This window comes from Elephantulus edwardii, unplaced genomic scaffold, assembly GCF_000299155.1.
Source record: "Elephantulus edwardii isolate Elephantulus edwardi_28Jun2011 unplaced genomic scaffold, EleEdw1.0 scaffold00114, whole genome shotgun sequence".
Taxonomy (NCBI): domain Eukaryota; kingdom Metazoa; phylum Chordata; class Mammalia; order Macroscelidea; family Macroscelididae; genus Elephantulus; species Elephantulus edwardii.
Window position 1 is genome coordinate 3984615 of NW_006399864.1, and position 6011 is coordinate 3990625.

The 6011-nt window shown below is 47.0% G+C and overlaps 1 pseudogene; it reads left to right on the forward strand.

The window, feature by feature from the left end:
- The first annotated feature begins 224 nt into the window (after positions 1-224).
- Positions 225-3203, forward strand: LOC102847747 (annotated as a pseudogene).
- The last annotated feature ends 2808 nt before the right edge of the window (positions 3204-6011 follow it).

The following is a 6011-nucleotide window of genomic DNA, read 5'->3' on the forward strand; positions in this document are numbered from 1 at the left end:
AACTCGAGGGAGACATCAGTTCTGTTGTGAAGAGTTAGACTTGACTTTCTGAAAGAAGTGATGTTTAAATTGAGGTCTGAAGGTCTAACAGGAGTTAATTGCTTTACTTAAGAGGACCTCATGCAACCCCACTGTCCTATCTGTGTCTTGTTGCTTTAGTTCTGCCTTTGTGGGTGAACACTAATGTAAAGTTTTTGTTTCCCATCAGGAGAGACACCTAAGCCATGGGAAAGCAGTCCAGCCCCATGGAGAGAAGACAGGCAGAAGCCCTGAGGGCCAAACACCTCTACCAGGAAGTTTGCTTAGCAGCGCAACGCCTTGACCTCTTCCTCCGAAAAGGAAATGCTCACAAAGAGGTCTTCAAACCTCACGTCCTGGCCCTCAGGGATGTGGTTCAGCAGGTCTGTATTAAACTCATGTTCCTGCACCCAGTGGATTATGGGAGGAAGGCAGAAGAACTGCTATGGAGGAAGATGTACTCTGACGTGGCGATGCTGCTGCTGAAGACCAACAGGAGACACATGGACACTTTCAGGCACTGGGAGGGCCCGCTGCGGGCCCACCTGGTGGGCGGCCTCAAATTCTACGAGCATCTCTTCCTGTTCCTCCAGCAGCACTATGAGCTGAGGCTACAGAGCTACATCGACTGGCCCCACTGTGCGTTCCACTTGATCGGCTGCAAGAAAGTGGGGCCCACGTCCGCAGAGGAGGCAGCCTGGGCTCGCATGGCCTGTCATCGCTGCTTGCTCTACCTGGGAGACTTATTCCGCTACCAGAACGAGTTCCTAGCCCTGGCCACCAAGGACTTGGCCGAGCGGTGTTACTATAGAGCCCTGGCCGTGGCCCCACACATGGGGATGCCGTTCAACCAGCTGGGAGCTCTCACAGGGGGCAAGTACTACGATGTGGAAGCTACATACTTCTACCAGCGCTGTCTCCACTCAGAAGTGCCTTTTAAAGGGGCAGCTTGGAACCTTAAACGGCTGTATGATAAGGCAGGAAAAAGGTATAGTCATCTGAAAAGGTACCAGGGAAAGAAGCTGTCCGCCAACCAGAAGCAGTGTTGGGATAACAAAAGGCTGCTGGTGAGCTTCCTCTACCTCCAGAGCCTCCTCCAGCCTCAGCAGAAGGTCACAGCGGCCAGGCTGATCGCCCTATGCCAGCTGGTCCTGGAAGACTTCCGGCTCTGCCTGTCCCACCGGCTGTGCCCATCTGACCAGGGTCAGGTCTCAGCAGTGGACAAGCCCCCAAGAGGCTACTTATTTCTCCCCGACCTCCTCATCTTCCACATGGTGGTTCTGTGCCTAATGAGTGTCCACAGCCTGAGGAAGACGGGCTCCAGCCACCACAGGCCAGCGGTCATCTTCACCTTGGCCCTGTTCTCACATCTCATTCAACATGTGAACACCCGGCTCCAGACTGAACTCCAGCGAGGGACACTGAGTGAAGAGGTGCTGGGAGACCAGGAGACAGGGGGAAAGCCAGAGCCAGAGGCTGAGGAGGAACCAGCAGACACTCCTGCCTCCAGCCCTGGGCTCCTCCAAAGCAAATCCCAGGAAAGCCACGGGATGACGTCTGTTTCCGGTGAGGACTGCAAGGCAGAAGCAAGTTTTCAATCCTGCTGTGGCTCGGATGAGACAGATGAAGAAGAAAGCACACTCTCCAGTTCACAGGTCCGTTCAGAAACCAGTAGTGAGTCTTCCTATTCGGATACAGCTGATGAAGAAGGGAGGGGCTCCCCGAATTCAGCAGCCATGCAAGAAAGTGGGGCGACACCCAAATATAGAGTTTCTCAGCCCAAGGATGAGCAGATGGCATGCAAGCCTCCCAGTAGCCTCCGCGCTTGCTTGAAAACACCTCTTTCTGCCTCCCTGCCAACCCCACCTAGCCAGAAGCAGCAAGGAAAACACGCTCTTCCCTTCCCTCCCGTCTACAGTCACAGCATCCTGAGGTCCCCGGCTGAGCTGAATCCTGCTCCCACCAACACATCTGATGCCGAGGACAACGTGAGCAGCTTTGCAGAGGTAGAACTGCCCACAGGCTCCTACTTGGGCCAGGACGCTCTCGCCCACCAGTCTTGCAACAAGCTTCAGGCCATTCAGAAGAAACTGAGGGTGCTCTCCGCAGAAGGGCTGCTGCCCACCATCAAAGTGATCGTGGGCTGGCTCCGCACCAACCATGGCCTCCTTGCTTCCTATTGGCGGAGTCCCCGGAGCCTGTGGGACCACCTGTCTGTGCTGCTGAACCTGCTGCCCTCCGTGGCAGACCTGCAGGACCCAGGCCTTGGCCTGTCTCCCCAGCTCCAGGACCTGCTCCAGAGCTGTAAAGGCCCCAGTACCGGCAGACTCCCGCACCTTCCTGAGGACATCGCTCTGTGCCAGCACTCTCTACCGCAGCCTTCCTGGGACAGGGTCAACTCGGAGCAGGACACCCCGGCCCTCAGCCCCCAGGATGAAGCTGTGGTGCGCATCTGTTTCTTTAGAAGCTTCGGCCACTTTGCAACTCAACTCCCTGGCCAGTTGTTGCGCTTCAACTCAAAGTTGGGCATCTTTCTGAGCTCTGGGCTTGAAAGATCAGGAAGCCCATCTCAGCTAATTCCAGAGAGAACTTCAAGGATCAGGTTTCCCAAAGATATAGTTCAGCTTTTGCTTCAGCAGGAAGTGGTCCAACTGGAGAAGACCCTCAAGGGTCCTCAGACTCAGCCAGCTTTGTCCCCTTACCTGTTCCCTGACCCCCGCGCCCTGTGTGAGCATCTTCCGGTCATCCAGCAACTTGCTACCAGTGGAAAGTTTTTCCTTATCATACCCAAGATTGTGGTGGACATAATGTATATCCTGATCAAGGAAGACCGCAGAGCCTTGGCCTCCATCACCTTCCTGGAGGATGAGCTGAAGAGAGGCAACCAGTACATCCTCTGTCAGTCATTTGTGTCTCAGACGTTCGTGAGACCCCGGATGACCAGGCCAGACTCTGATGCTTGGGATCTCTATAACATTCTTGACTTTTGCAAAGGTCTCCTGCACTCATCGAGGCCAGGCACCCTGGATCCCAGAAAGATGGTCACCATCGTCACAGGCATCTGTTTGGACAATCCCAGGAATTTCTCATATCCCCTGCAGTTGGCACTGGGGACAGCCACTGAAGCTGGTGTGGAAATAAAGAACATCCGTCACTTCTATCAAGAGTGGAAGGCAATCAGTTGACGTTACTGCTTCTCTCTTCCTCCTCCTCGTCCTCCATCATTTAGGAGTTGAACTCAATGTGTTCATCTTACCTGTGAGCACTTACTGTTGAAGGTGTTATGTCCAGTCAGTGTATATCTGTTTCTACCCCTGGATAGCGTTTTAGTGTACCAGCTTCCTGAGGCCCTAACGCTGCCTACTTTATCATCTTGGCTGGATATCATGTTCTCTGAAAAATCTCAAGATTAAACAATTCCATGCTTAGCATTGAGCCAATTGACTTAGCTGTTTTGTGACTGGAAACATAATTGCTGTTTTATTGTTATAGGACCATGTCTGTTACCTAAGGTAGACCTCTACCATCTGTGAACATTCAATAAATGGAAAAGTAAAATTTCTGATCATGGTGAAGGATTTTATTAACATTTCTGATTGTTTTTTGTTCTCAGTTGTCTTTTCTCTGACTGTTGGGCTGCTCAGAGCCCTGTGGCTCTGGTTCTCATAGCTAGCCCCAAAGACTGATAGACTTGATTCTTCTGTTGATACCCTGAGAATGTTTATGATACAGACATTTTCTTTTTTCCCCTTCTGCATCTGTTCAAATTATCCAACTTTGGCTACCACGAGAATCTGTTTTATACCTTTTTATTCTAAGTCTCACATGTCATTTGGGGCCCCTACTCAATTTCTCATTTTGTTTATAGTAGAGGGTATTACTGTCTTCCGAAAAGTAGCAAAATTTACAGGTTGTTTCTGTGTACCATTGAGTCAGAAACCACCATAGCTGACGCCTCATTTGGTTTTCTGAGGCAATTAATTGTACAGGAGGAGATTGCCCATCCTTTTCCTATGGAGTAGCTGGTAGATTATAAGTTCTGGATTTAAGTTAAAATCAACAATTTGCTTCCACTGGGCATGCATCTGTTAGTAACATCATGCTGTCTTTTTGCCCCATCTCTAGCATTCTTCCCTAACAATCCACCAGCTTTCAAGGCCAAGCGTAGGACTTTTTCAGGGTGTCCCTTTTGTGAAGCATCAATTTTCTTATGTGTCTGGACTCACTCCTCAATAGCTAGGTCTCAGACACAATTGTTAACCAACAAGCAGAGTCTTTAGTTCTGTTGCTCCCCCTACCCCCATTCCTAGGTTTTCAGTGTATTTATCAGTTACCAAAACATTTCTTCCATCCCTGCATATCCTTCATTCTCTTTTAACAGTTGTTTTTTAACAGTGTTTGTTTAAGACTTTTCTTGTCTAATATTTCCATATTAAATTACTAATAACTACGTGAAACAGATCTTTGTATCTTTTGGGACTCATTTTTTTAGATGGCCAGGAGTTAAATTATTGAGTTAAAAGATACACATATATATGTACATAGTACTGCAATTTTTAAAAAGAATGATCAGACACTGTGAAATGCCTTTTCAAGAAGGGAATAAATATTCTGTACAATTTTATAAGCTGTATATTTAACCAAATGTATTATGATTACTTCCTTACATATTTATTTTTTGAAAGCTGGGTTTTCCTTGATGAAGTGAAATTGCCATCATTGTTATTCATTGTCATTGTGCAGTTAGAAGTGTAAATGGAATCATTTAGTGGCCACATTATTTATTTAATTTGAACATGTCCTTTTCAATCTTAAAATTGTGTTTTTGTGTTGTTTCTCTTATTCTCAGAGCATCATTGACAGCATATATGAGTGTACCCATTTAATTGCGTCCTAAATACAACTGCCTAAATCAAGTAGTTGATTCTCTTGTTTTCCTTGCTTGTTGCAACCTGCTGGACAGCGTCATATTCAGGAAGGATTCCTTTTGTATTCTGTGATATTTAGTGTATTACTTGGTAGAATTTAAAAATATTTGACTGCCAATGTTGATTTGGTTATCAGCAGACATCTGGGGCCAGAAGCATTAAGAGGCTGCCTTGAAAAGGCCATTGCTGTGAATTCAGGATGCTGACTTTCCAAACCAAGAACCAGATCCCTTGAGGTGTTTGGGTATTTGAACATAAGCACGTCCAGCAGCTGGGCCTTGGTTGGTTGGTGTGTATGATTATTGTAAATGCATCGCGTAACTTGTCAATCTTTTTTTACAGGTATGCAGTTTTTTGGCCGGAGCAATGGTGATCATCTTGAGGCTATAGCCTCAAGGTTCTGGCTAGAGCAAGGTTCTGGTCTGTTGTTCGTAGGGTCGCTGTGAGTTGAAGTCAACTTGATGGCACCTGAGAACAACAATTTACTGATGACAATTACAATAACTATGTAGTTCTACTCTTAATCAATGCAATTTCCCATCACCATTAACCTTCCTTTTTTTTTAACAAATCCATGATCTTATTTGCTTATCAATAAGTTTAAATCCTCAAGGGATGCAGCATTACATGGATTCTGTTTCTAATGTCCAAAGCAGGAAGTTTGCTCCGAACCTTGGCCTGAATCCTGCCACTATTTCTGTGGGCATGAGTTACCTTTCCCAGATTACTCTGGTTTTCTTAGGTTTGCCACCAGGAGTAACTGTATTATTTTTGCTTTATAAACATAAGCACATCTCTTGCCTAAATAGAATTCTGTATCATCTCAGACATAAACACCTTCAATTTTAGGAAGAGCTGTGTGCTCCTCTCTGGTTCCTGAGACCTCGTTTATGGTCTGCAAAAGTGGCTTTGTACCACAGACTCCCAGCCATCTTTGTGATTTAGACGTCCTGTTCCCAGGGGGCCTTCACAGGCTCCACGATGGTCTTCCTTTGAACCCCTAATAACCATTAATAAATTTGGTTCTCTATACATGTGATAGAATTGACACCTTTGAGCTGTGGT